The sequence below is a fragment of the Chelonia mydas genome, chromosome 1 (assembly GCF_015237465.2).
Source record: "Chelonia mydas isolate rCheMyd1 chromosome 1, rCheMyd1.pri.v2, whole genome shotgun sequence".
NCBI lineage: Eukaryota > Metazoa > Chordata > Testudines > Cheloniidae > Chelonia > Chelonia mydas.
Genome location: NC_057849.1, coordinates 327877152 through 327889387, shown reverse-complemented (window position 1 = coordinate 327889387; position 12236 = coordinate 327877152). Strand labels below are relative to the sequence as shown.

General features: G+C 43.4%; 1 long non-coding RNA gene across 1 annotated transcript in view; it reads right to left on the bottom strand.

Annotated features, from left to right (window-relative positions):
• Window positions 1-4994: 4994 nt before the first annotated feature.
• LOC119565079 overlaps window positions 4995-12236 on the bottom strand; it is a 27950-nt gene continuing 20708 nt past the window's right edge. The window contains exons 2-3 of the long non-coding RNA XR_005223800.2: window positions 8688-8809; window positions 4995-5931 (exon numbers count right to left, since the gene is read on the bottom strand). This is a non-coding gene — a long non-coding RNA (uncharacterized LOC119565079). The remainder of the gene's footprint in view (window positions 5932-8687; window positions 8810-12236) is intronic.

Here is a 12236-nt window from a genome sequence, read left to right as displayed (position 1 = left end):
CTGACTCAATTTTTTATTTTAAAAAACCCCTCTTTCCATAGGATATTTCCCACAATTCCACATAAAATGATCAACTGTTTCTTTGGTTTTGTACATATTACACCGCCTGTCTTTGTCTTTTTAATAATCTTACCATATCATCATCAAGGCACATTGACCAGTTAACACTCTAAAAATGACTACTTCACTTTGTCTATCATGACTGTAAAGTATTATCTTTGATTTATTTAGCCTTTTTGTTTCCTTACTCCATGGTTTTTTGCCAATCCTTCGCAAGTTCCTTCATGATCACACTTCGAATTCTTGTCTAATTAAGGGTATCTTAATATCCATCTCCTCATTTTTAGAGCATGTTTTGCTGCTTTGTCAGCCATCTCACTTCCAGGTATTCCAATATGTGCTGGAATCCATGCTATTGTTACAGAGATCTGCTTGCATTATTTCCATAGTTAGGAACATTATTTCACTTATTCTGTCACTTCTGCTTTCCAAACTCCCTGCTCTGATTATCATTATGTCTGACAAGTAATCAGATAAAATTACAGCTGCAGCTGGTCATGCATCTCTGATCCAGGTTAGTGCCAACATTATCCCATTAGTTCAGCTGTCAGAATGGTCACATAACTCAATAGCCTTTTAGAATTCTGGATTCCAAGACTAGGAACACAGAAGGCTGTTCGCACTCTACCCATGTTGTCATCATTTGATCCATCTGTGCAGATTAGGCAAAGCTGGCCCCATTTTTTCACACATAAATTCAGAAACTGCTTGGTCATAATGTGTAGTTTGCTTCCCTTGTGGATTTGGAATAATTTTTTTTTTAAAGAAGTGGAGGAGAATTACTGTCCTTCTCTTTGCTTTCTATTACTACAAATTCTTTCTAAAAGTTCTTTCAGTTTTTCTCTGACATCATTTTTACCCATTTTCTGACCCTGATAGTATGAGGAAGTCTGTTACAATCATATAATTTTGTCTACTAAACTCCCAGCAATCCTCATAAATCTACACACTTCTATTTCATTATTTCCCTTTTACCTTTGCCCAAGAACTTAAATCTAACAGTTTCATTCTTATTCATAGGTGCTTCTCCAGTGGCTATTTGCAGCACACATACTGGTACTTTTATCATTGCGCCACATGCCCGTTGCAGAGCTTGGGCCTGGAGCAATTTCAGGTTTCTAAGAGTTGTTTTCGAGGGTTAACCAAAAGCTTGGCATCCACAGTCTAAAACTGGTCTTCTCAATGCTCTATACATAATCATCGTCACTTTCTTGTCTGTACCCCCTTTGTTTCCAGCTATACTTTTAAGCAAGTTCATCCTACTTTTGTATGCTGTGACCTTTCCAAGCTAATTAAATATCAAACACTACTTCTACAAGCACAGACTTTTTTATCTGAATTTTTTCACCATAAAGAAATGTCCTGTTCTTAGCTAACTTTCTTCCTGGTGAAAAGCATTACCTTTGTAAGTGTGAATTTAAATCCCCAATCACTTTCCTCCTTGGAAATTCTATCAAGTGCCTCATTTCTTTTCCATGGCTACATTGTCTTTCATATTTAGTCCATATAGTACAGTCATCTGCAAAAAAAAAAAAAAAATGGAAATACCTATTGTCATTTGCACACTATGTGGAAGGTCATTTATCATAATGGAAAACAAAGGAAGGCTGATAACGCTCCCTTGTGGAATTCCATTGGTAGAGACAATCCCTCTTTTGCAGGCTTCTTCTTTTTCCCCTCAAAATAAACTGAACGGGTATGTCACAAGGTAGCCAATCCCTGTGAGTAGAACTGGGCCCAGCTCCCCAGTGTCCGAGCAGGTGCAGCCAGTTAAAGGGGGCTGAGCTACACTGGGCCTATAAAGGGCTGCCATAGCCAGGAAATAAGTGGTGGAAAGGAGTGATTGGGAAAGGTAATACCTGAAGAAGGGAAGCCCTTGTGCTAATAACTCCTGCAGTGGGTCTTGGAGCAAGGGACCAGGTGCTTAGGAATACAGCTCTGGGGCTACTGCTCTTGGAAGGGAGAAGAGCTGAATAGAACTAGGTAGCTTCCAGGAGCTTCTCTGAGAGCCCCAGACACTGCTGGGTGGGGTGACCCTGAAGCCTAAAAGGAGTGAGTTAAGACTGTTTTCTGTTGCTTTACTTGCCTGCATTAAGAGAATGAACCTTCTTAAAGGAGACAGGGCATGGCAGTGACTGCTTGGAAGCAGCAAAGAAGCCCTGCCCTGGGACAGAGGAATACATAAGTGATTAGCAGAAAGAAGCCAAAGAACTAAAATCACTTCTAGAAGTGCAGTGCCCCTCAGCAGGAGGAGAGAGTAACACACCAGGAGAGACCTTCAATAGCCTTGCTCTCTGGGCCCTCTTGAGGGCATGCGTTGCATTCCCATCTGCATTCTTTCCAGCCTGTCTACACACTGGGCTTGCAGCAACTCCAGCACAAACACACCTACCCTGCCCTGAAGATCTCACAGCAGAAAGGAGATTACAGACAGAACAGCAATACAAACCATACAAAATAATATCGTAAATACATTTGGCCAGAGGGAGAATTTTTAAGTGTGTTTTTGGTTTCTTTTGGCACAGGGGGGGATAACTAATTTCCCTCTCTCTCAAGAGATGTCTATTAATGTGATTCATCTTTCAGGCTCAGGCAGACTGGAAGTGTGACCTCTTGCAAAACTTTGCCACATGTCACCCATCACATAAGAGCAGTCTTAACCTATCTCAAACTACTGTCCTGAGGCTTAAATAGCTAATACTTGCAAATGTAAGGTGCTACGTAAGTGCACAGTCATGAAACATTTCCTTGTAAATTAGCACTGAGCTAGAGAATTTGGAAAAGTCAGGAAAAGAAAGTCAAAGACAGAGGAAAAGGGTTAAGGTCTAAAGTCAAAGAGGAGGAAGGGCACTTAACTGAAGGTCAAAGAGAAGGCCTAAGCCTGAAGTCAAAGAAGGGAGTCATAGTACAGAACTGGCTGATGGGGGCAAAAGAATCCTCCCAATAGTTGGTGAGGTTCAGGAAGCCTAGCTTGCCCTCCACTAAAGTTTGTTAGCTGTCCAGTATTACCAATGGGAAGATGTGCTGGAAAGCACCTAAAGAGCTAATACGGCAGGTCTTACTGCACTCTGACCTAGTACAGGCTATCTGCGTCACTTTCAGTTATTCCTCAGGGCCCAGCTGTGGCTTTGCTGCAAGCCCCAAGTACGGAACAGCCTGTAGCTGTCCTTTCCTAGGAGCAGACTAGTGATCAGATGTTGACTCAGACACACAATGCATCCGATGAAGTGAGCTGTAGCTCACGAAAGCTCATGCTCAGATAAATTGGTTAGTATCTAAGGTGCCACAAGTCCTCCTTTTCTTTTTGCGAATACAGACTAACACGGCTGCTACTCTGAAAACTGTAGACCCTGCTTCCCTCCAGTCCCGCATGAGGAGATAAGCTGCTCCAGCACTATACTGGACTAGGGTGACCACCAATCCCGAATTGGGCTTGACAGGCCTGAAATGCAGAGTTCAAGTCCGAGTCCCAGATTCAGTGACTCTGGGACAGCATTTGTCCTGGATTCCCAGCAGCACCATTCTGCGCCTGCCCAGGAAGTGAGGTGGTGCCAGCCGCTTCCCGCTTCGGGGGCTGAGGAGGGCAGGGACATAGGCCGGAGGCTCCTCTTGGGCACCCAGGGCAGCTGGAGGGTCCAGGGCTTCCCAGCTCCCTGGGAAGCTCTTACCACAGCCCTGCTCCAGCTTCTGGACTGGCCAGGGGCTGGGGCCTTGGGGGAAGAGGAGAGGCAGGGCCACAGAGAGGTGGGGCTCCTGCATCTGTTCCGCTTTTGCCTATTGAAAAGGTGATCACCCTAGATTACTCACTCACTGCACAAGCTCCACCAATTTCCCACTGCCCAGCAGTGGCAGGAGCAGCCGCATAGAGGCAACTCTGCCTCTGCACCTGCAATGCAGATAGTCCACACAGGAGAGTAATGGGATTCCTTGTGCCGCCCTAGCTCTCCTGTGAAACAGCACAGCCAGGGTGACATTCTGTCCCTTACAAAGTCACTGGTTGCAACTATGCTCCCTGCTCCTGCCTACAGCACCACAGAATATGCCCCGTAATATGTTTGGCAAATTCCAGCCAGACTGCATTGATTTGGGTTATTGAAATCAAACATCTGTCTTTATGTCAAAAAGATGAAGGTCCCTCACTCCCCCCTCTATGAATGTTCCACAGTTAACAAGGTTTGGACTGAAGTCTGGGAGTTAGCTCTCAGCTATCAAGTTCCTAGAGGCTGTCTGATATTCCTCTGTCATCATTAATAGTCATTATAAAAGCAAAGCCCTTACCTATTGATACAAGCAGACATTAAAAAAAAAAACATGATAGACATTTTTATGCCATTTCTCTAGCCAGATGAGCATTAAGAGATGAAGGGCTGCCTGCCACTCTGAAGATCATTGGATTTGCTTTATTGGATCAGATGACAGTAAATTGAGAGTAGAAATGGCTGGAAAAATGTTGACAGAACCACTTTTTGTCAGAGAATGCAGGTCCATGGAAGTTGAAACACTTTGTAAAATCATATTGATCTCACTGAAATTTCATTTCACTGAAAAAATGGGTTTTGTTTTCGGTTGGAAACGATGAAGATAAACGATGAAATCTCAAAATTCTCAGTGAACAGGAATTTCTGCTTCCATGTGGCTCTAACTGAGAGCAGTAGACTGCCTCTGGCAGGGGCCAGCTGATAACACCTCTGAAAACTCCTGGTGCACCTAGTCAGTTGTGGAATACAATGTAATATGCAGTCAATTCTTCCCTGACCAGCTTTGCCCCCCTCCCCCGAAGCTTGGCGATCTGATCACTGTTATGTCTGCTTGTATAACAATAGATACCACTGGTCCTAAAACTAGTCAATACTGCTCCTATTTGATGGCAGTGAATTCAATAGTCTGACTTCATGCTGGGAGTATTGCTTTTATTTGCCTTCCTCCCACAGCCCAGGAGCCAAGTTAATGTTCATTTGTTTTTTTTTTTTTAATCAAATGTCTGTCTATTGCCCAAAATTATTTCCTGATTTAGATTTGGATTTAAAACCAGCATGGTTAAAAGGTTTATTGGAAGAGGGCAGGACAGAAAAAAATAGCTGTCTACTGTGGTAGCACAAGCCCTATCATTAAACAGGGGAAAGGAGAAACAAGGTGATCACTGGTGTTGCGGCTCTGCAATCTGTATCCTGCTGAAGATGAATTTATCTCTGCAGGGAGAGAACAGAGAGAGTAAGCAGCTGGGAGAGGATTGTTGAAACAAACCAGGAGCTGGTTGTCCCTGTAGCAGATCTAAGGAGGGAGCTACCCTCTGATTGGCTTACTCTGAGCAAGCTGACCCTTTCACAAGGTGCTGTTTGAGTGTGTAAGTGAAAGGCTCTCAGTGTTGAACTTCTTTTTTTGGGGGGGCGGGGGGGAGGGGTTAAACATTTATGCTAATTATGTACCGGGCAGAATGAAGCCTGAGTAATTTACTCTCACACTTACACACGATGTAACATCTTTTATTTCTCATTTTTCATGTCCTATGTCTGTAAATTTCAAGGCTGCCTGTCATGTGACAGTGGTAGAGAATCAGAAAAAGAGTTCTTCTAGCACCAAAGAAGGAACTTTATTAGAATAACAGAAAGCAGTTATCCTTAAAAATACTCTGCCATGGTGGAGAGCTTCGGCGCACATCCTTCCCCTAGGGCCACCCTACTGGGCTTCCACCAAATATTTTAAGAAACAGTACACATGTACAGATCCTCACAGACCCTTTACCTGTGCCCATTACCAATAACGGGGACTGCAAAGGGGGAGCTGAATAGTCAGCATGGTGTTTCTTCGTTAAGGTCCTGGGGTCTTTCAAGTATCATGTATCCATTTGCTGTGCATCTGTTTTTATTGCTTCTGTAAAGAGAAGAGAGGTCGGTACCAAGGGAAGGGGATGTGCTGAAGAAATGTAAAAATTAACAAAATGATATTGAAGGAAGCAAGGGAAAAATATAAGAGTAAAGGAACACATAAAACGAGAAATGAAGGAAAGAAAAATAGCTGAGGGCAAATATGGGCAATATTGTGTTAATAAAGCCATTATACCCTCTCCCCTAGAGATTCTTCACTGAGCTCTTTAAGAAATACTGCGAAGTTAGAAATCTCAGTTGAGGAGTTAAACACAGATCTGGGTTTCAAGTCACACCTGCCCCTGCCCCAGCCTATTTTTCTGGTTTCACAATACACAGGAAAATTCCCCCCCCCCTTTGTTGTTGTATAAAAGATTTAAACAAACAATAAAGGAAAGTGACTGACCATAAGGGGAAATGGAGAACTTGATTATATATAAAGTGCTATCAAATGCACAATGTAAACTGGAAAAAAGAAATATGTTTCCTCTGTTGCTTTGGTAATAATCTTAATGTCACTTTCAACAACAGTAGGTAATACGTTTTCAGAAAGAAGTGTTCGTTTTTTTTTTTTTTAAGGGACTGTGGGCTAGATTCACAAAAGGGCTTAAATGCCTCAAGTGGCAGTTAGGCACCTACGTCCCATAATTAGGCCCCAATGGGATTTACAAAATCCCTGCTCAGTAATGCTGTAGGTGCCTAAACTCACTCAGCAACTCTTTTTTGCAGTAAAAATTCCCTAGAAGCCTAGGATTCTGCCTGTGCACATACACACTGCAGCCCCATGCCAGGAGTCTGTACACACAAACCCAGGCAATTCACAAACAGGGGGGAAGATAGATGTTCCTCCACCTAACTCTCCTGCACGGCCCAATCTGGCAAGCATGCTCAGAACTTACCTACTAGATCAGGCTGCCATAGGTCCAGCCACCACCTCTCAGATGAGTACCCTTATCATAGAATCATAGAATATCAGGATTGGAAGGGACCTCAGGAGGTCATCTAGTCCAACCCCCTGCTCAAAGCAGGACCAATCCCCAATCAAATCATCCCAGCCAAGGCTTTGTCAAGCCTGACCTTAAAAACTTCCAAGGAAGGAGATTCTACCACCTCCCTAGGTAACGCATTCCAGTGTTTCACCACCCTCCTAGTGAAAAAGTTTTTCCTAATATCCAACCTAAACCTCCCCCACTGCAACTTGAGACCATTACTCCTTGTCCTGTCCTCTTCTACCACTGAGAATAGTCTAGAACCATCCTCTCTGGAACCACCTCTCAGGTAGTTGAAAGCAGCTATCAAATCCCCCCTCATTCTTCTCTTCTGCAGACTAAACAATCCCAGTTCCCTCAGCCTCTCCTCATAAGTCATGTGTTCCAGACCCCTAATCATTTTTGTTGCCCTTCGCTGGACTCTCTCCAATTTATCCACGTCCTTCTTGTAGTGTGGGGCCCAAAACTGGACACAATACTCCAGATGAGGCCTCACCAATGTTGAATAGAGGGGAACGATCACGTCCCTCGATCTGCTCGCTATGCCTCTACTTATACATCCCATGTATCACTAGGTTAGAGAATATTCTCATGTGGGGTCCCTCAGTCTCTCCTGTTGAAAGTGTTCCACTGTGGATAAATAACGAAAGAGTCATTGGGCCAGATAGAGAACAAGTGCAATCATGAGGATGACTCTATAGCCAGCTGGTGAGAAGCATCCAGTGCCCTGGCTCCAATACAAAAAACAGCACAGATAGGCACCTAACCCTAAGAGAGGGTTTGCAGCTGAGAACCCCAAGCAAGAGAGAGGCACCTCTGTGCAGTTTTGATGTAGGCACCCAGCTCCCTGAGGGACGCGGGGGCTTAGGACACACCTCTTGCTTTGGCTAGCTTAGGTGAGGAGCTGCCTAGAATGCTGGCTTTTCTGGATCCCATTCTGAGGTACCCCTCTCTCCCCACTTGTTGCACAAGGGGCCTAGGCACCTAATCAAACTTTGTGAATCCCAATGGTTTTTTTCCCTCTAGGCGCCTAGAAGTCAGAGTTCCTTGGGGAATCTAGCCCTGTGTCCCTTTAAAAACCAAGCACCTGTGTTTTTCTGCAAATGAGAAAAGGGGAGATGGGAAGCAGATCTGTGGAAATTGGATAGGGGGCAGCTGGTATTATTTGTTTTGTCTCCCAGGGGTAGAAACTCTCTTGTTGGCCGTTTAAGGATGGGGCTTGACTTCAGCAGTGTCATCATCAGCAAAAGATGTTAATTGGGAGGGGTCAGATTTCCAAAGCTATTTAAACACCTATAGATGCAGGTAGGCACCTAAGGGGATTTTCTAAAGTGCCTAAGCAGGTTAGGTGCCAAACTCCTATGGAAGCCAATAGGAGTCAGGCGCCTGACTCCTAAGGCATCTCAATCTTTAGGCACTCAGTACCTCTGAAAATCTGGCCCAAAATTCCCCCTTGGGCAAGATGTATGGCCCCAATCCTGAACTGTAATGTGTGAGTGGAGTGCTGAACTTGCACAGAGTCTCACTGAAATAACTGGGGCTCTGTGGAGAACTGCCTGAATGCTACATAATATAGGACGAGAGCCTATACATTCGTGCTTATGAGACAAACATATGTATTTGTTCCACATTAAAAAGATAACTCAGGTATGCATTTTTGCAGCATCTTGTTATCAAAATTAATTGAAGCTTAACAAAAAATAGCAATACAGCTGCTGTGTCAGCACCCGCCAGATTTCTTCATTAGAAAGTTGTGGTTATCTGCTCTACCCACCTTTTTCAAAAGTTTGCACACCAACAGTAACTCCAGCTTCTCATTAATTTCTTCTGAACCCCTCTTGGAGTGAATACAAATGATCGATAGCAGACTCTGAAATCTACTGATCAAATCAGCCTCTATAAACAGAAATAGAAAGTAATAGCAGAAGCTCATGATTATTTTTCTCTCTCGCACACAGCCCTTTACAGCAACTCATTTAACGGCATGGAAGCCTGTGCACATGAAAAATAGAACAATTTTTATTTCTAAAAATATTCCCGGTTAAGTATCTCTCTCACAAAATGAAATCACAGTGGAAAACTAGATCAAACAAAGTGTGCAGGTGATAGTCCAGTAGCACAGGATAGTGCTGCAATAGTTTAGGGGCTTTTACTGGTTTTCATTATAACCTCAGATTTCAGAGCTCATAAGTGAGCTACTGTAGGTTGTATTGGGACGAAACTATAATTTACAAGTTTTCAGGCCATTTATGGTTTTGCAAAGCAATTTTTAAAGTACTGATGAGAAGAAATAGATTAAAAAAAACCAAAAACCTGGTTGCGGATATTCATTCTTTTTTCTAGGTACCACCTAAAAACAGATTTTTAAAAATTCTAGACAGTGAGTTCTTTGTGAAGATTGGTAGACTTCTGTTTTTGTTTTTTTTTCTATATTTTTCCTTGGAAACACTGGAGAATATTTCCAGTTGGAAGAAAAAATAGTTACCAAGCAGATGCACTAGCTATTTTCAGAATGCCATTTCCCCGCCACCCCCTCCCCCATCAGCTGTACTGTTGATTATCGCTGCTTAATATTTTCACCCACACATTTAGAAAGCCATAATTTTTAGAGTACAATATTCAGGACAGTTGACATCCCATTGTAGTGAGGCTCAGCATTCTGATTACCAGCCTGGTCGCAATTGCCCCTTGAGTTAGAGATTGTAAATCACACATCAAAACATGTGAACATATCAATTAACAGTCTGTTGGAAGGAAATCAAGGACAAACATACACTGTGACATTTTTCAGTTTTTATTTTAAATAGATATGGAGGTTAAAAACCAGCAATATTTGGCCCTAACCTTTATTTGCCCAATCTCTCTCTCTCTACTATAGCACCATGCTACTGCAATATTGATATGCAAATTCCCATTGATTTCTTTTCCCAATGGAGCTTTATTACAAAGAGAAATACTTGGCACTTCAAAACTCTGTGAACATAAATTGGTTAATCCTGACAGCCTCCCCTTTGTTTTTCTTTCCTGGCATCATGTACTCTCCCTCCTGCCCCATGTACTCTCTCAAGGTTACCCTCTTCCTAGCTTCCCCTTTTCCTCAGGCTTTCCTCCACTTTCCTTCCAAAAACTCTCCCTTGATCCTCTTCCCTTCCTAACCTTAAAGATGGGACCATGGGAGCTTTGTAGGCAGATGCAGGGCGAGATTCAGGTTCAAGCAAGGAAAGCACAGCTAAAAGCAGAGGAGTAGCTCCCCCTATTCTCCCTGACTCCAGGAGGGAGCAGCACCTAGCAGAGGTATCCTCTGTGAACTGCCTGCAACAACAGGATCTCTGCCTCTTAAGCCCAGATCCTGAAAGATATGGAGGCACTTAGCTCTCATTGAGTTGAATGGGAGGTAAGTGCCTAAATACCTCTGAAGATCTCGGCCTTAGGTTCTGTGAAGCATACCAGCCCATTGAGCAGATGCTGATTGGTACATCAGTGCAAACCACTTCCCTGAGAAAGAATGCAAACAAATGACTCTTAAGTTTAGAGGAAAACTGCCAGATCAAATTTACTCCATTTAAAAAGAAGGATGTATTAAGAATCTCTTTATTTTTGGACATTTAATTGTTATGCTTTGAACTTTTAATTATTTTTTGGCTAAGAGTCTTAACCTAATGTTCTGATGACACTTTTAAATACCAGCCTGGGGGTGTGCATATGCATTTGAGGTGAAATTCACCCCTCTGCTGAACACCAGCACAATGACTATAATCACTTACATTAAGCAATGTATAGGCCAAGTGTGGATCTCTGCACCAGGGTGAAGTTCACTCATGGAGCATGGTCCATGGGAATGGTCCAGGCCGTGCTGTAGGTTTCCTGCAGTAGGACCAATGGAGCTTGTTCCAGAGGAAAACATGTAAAATAAGGAAACTTTAATACCTGAAACTATCCTGTATGACAGGGTCGGGCCAGATGGCTACAGGAGAGTGAAAGAAGGCTGATATATTAGCCCCAGGTTAAGTAGGTCCCTTTTCCCTGGGTAAGGTAACAGGCAAGGTTCCAGAACAATCAGAAACTTTCTGGAAACAATTAAGGCAGACAGGCTGATTAGAACACCTGCAGCCAATCAACAAGCTGCTAGAATCAATTAAGGCAGGCTAATCAGGGCACCTGGGTTTAAAAAGGCGCTCACTTCAGTTTGTGGTGAGTGCGAGGAGCTGGGAGCAAGAGGTGCAAGAAGTTGAGAGTGAGAAGGCATACTCCTGGAAGCCTGAGAAGTACAAGCATTATCAGACATCAGGAGGAAGGTCCTGTGGTGAGAATAAAGAAGGTGTTGGGCGGAGGCCCTGGGGAAGTAGCCCAGGGAGTTGTAGCTGTCATGCAGCTGTTACAGGAGCCACTGTAGACAGCTGCAATCCACAGGGCCCTGGGCTGGAACCCAGAGTAGAGGGCGGGCCCGGGTTCCCCCCATCCTTCCACCCCCCCAACTCCCTACTTGATACTGGAGGAGTTGAACTGGACTGTGGGTTCCACCAGAGGGGAAGGTCTCTGGCCTGTTCCCCAATCTACTAGGTGGATCAGCAGAGACTGTGGGGATTGTTCTTCTTCCTTTCCCCATGCTGGCCAGTGGTGAGGCTAACTGAGTGAATGGCAGATTTGAGCCACGAAAGTGGCCAAACTGAGGGCTGCCGTGAACCTCTGAGGCGAGAAAATCCACCAATAAGCGCAGGACCCACCAAGGCAGAGGAGGAACTTTGTCACACCGCCCTTTGGAGCCTGGAGAAGGAGGCATATGGAACTGTGTGGAAGGAGAATGAAAAGTCTAAGGAAGATTTCCTATCACTTCTGTGGAGGGAACCTGTACATCTCATATTGCCATAATTTCTTTTTGGTGTATGTGTACCACAGCTCTCTGGACAGCATGAGAGGCCTACTCAAGTGCGTGTGTGTGTGTGTATATATAAAACAAGTGTGTATAAATCAAGAATTGTGCTGGCTGTGTGTAGTTACTGTACCTACCAGGTCTGAAATAGTACTGGTCACAAGTTTTTCAACAACAAGTTGTTCTCCTTGAAATCAAAATGTTCCACAAGCAAATGTCAACTTTGATTAATTTTTTTTAAATTTCTTTTTCAGAAGCAAATTTAGAAATGTCAATCTGAAAGTAAATGTCTTGTTTCAAATTGACATTTCATATCAAAATGTCAAAAGGTTATATTTTGATTGGAAATGTTGAAATTTTTCATTTCCGTGTTGTCCAATTAGTATTTTATGGAGCTTTTTGTTCTGCAAAAAATCTCAGCATTTTCACCTTTTGTACTGATTCAGGTTGAAA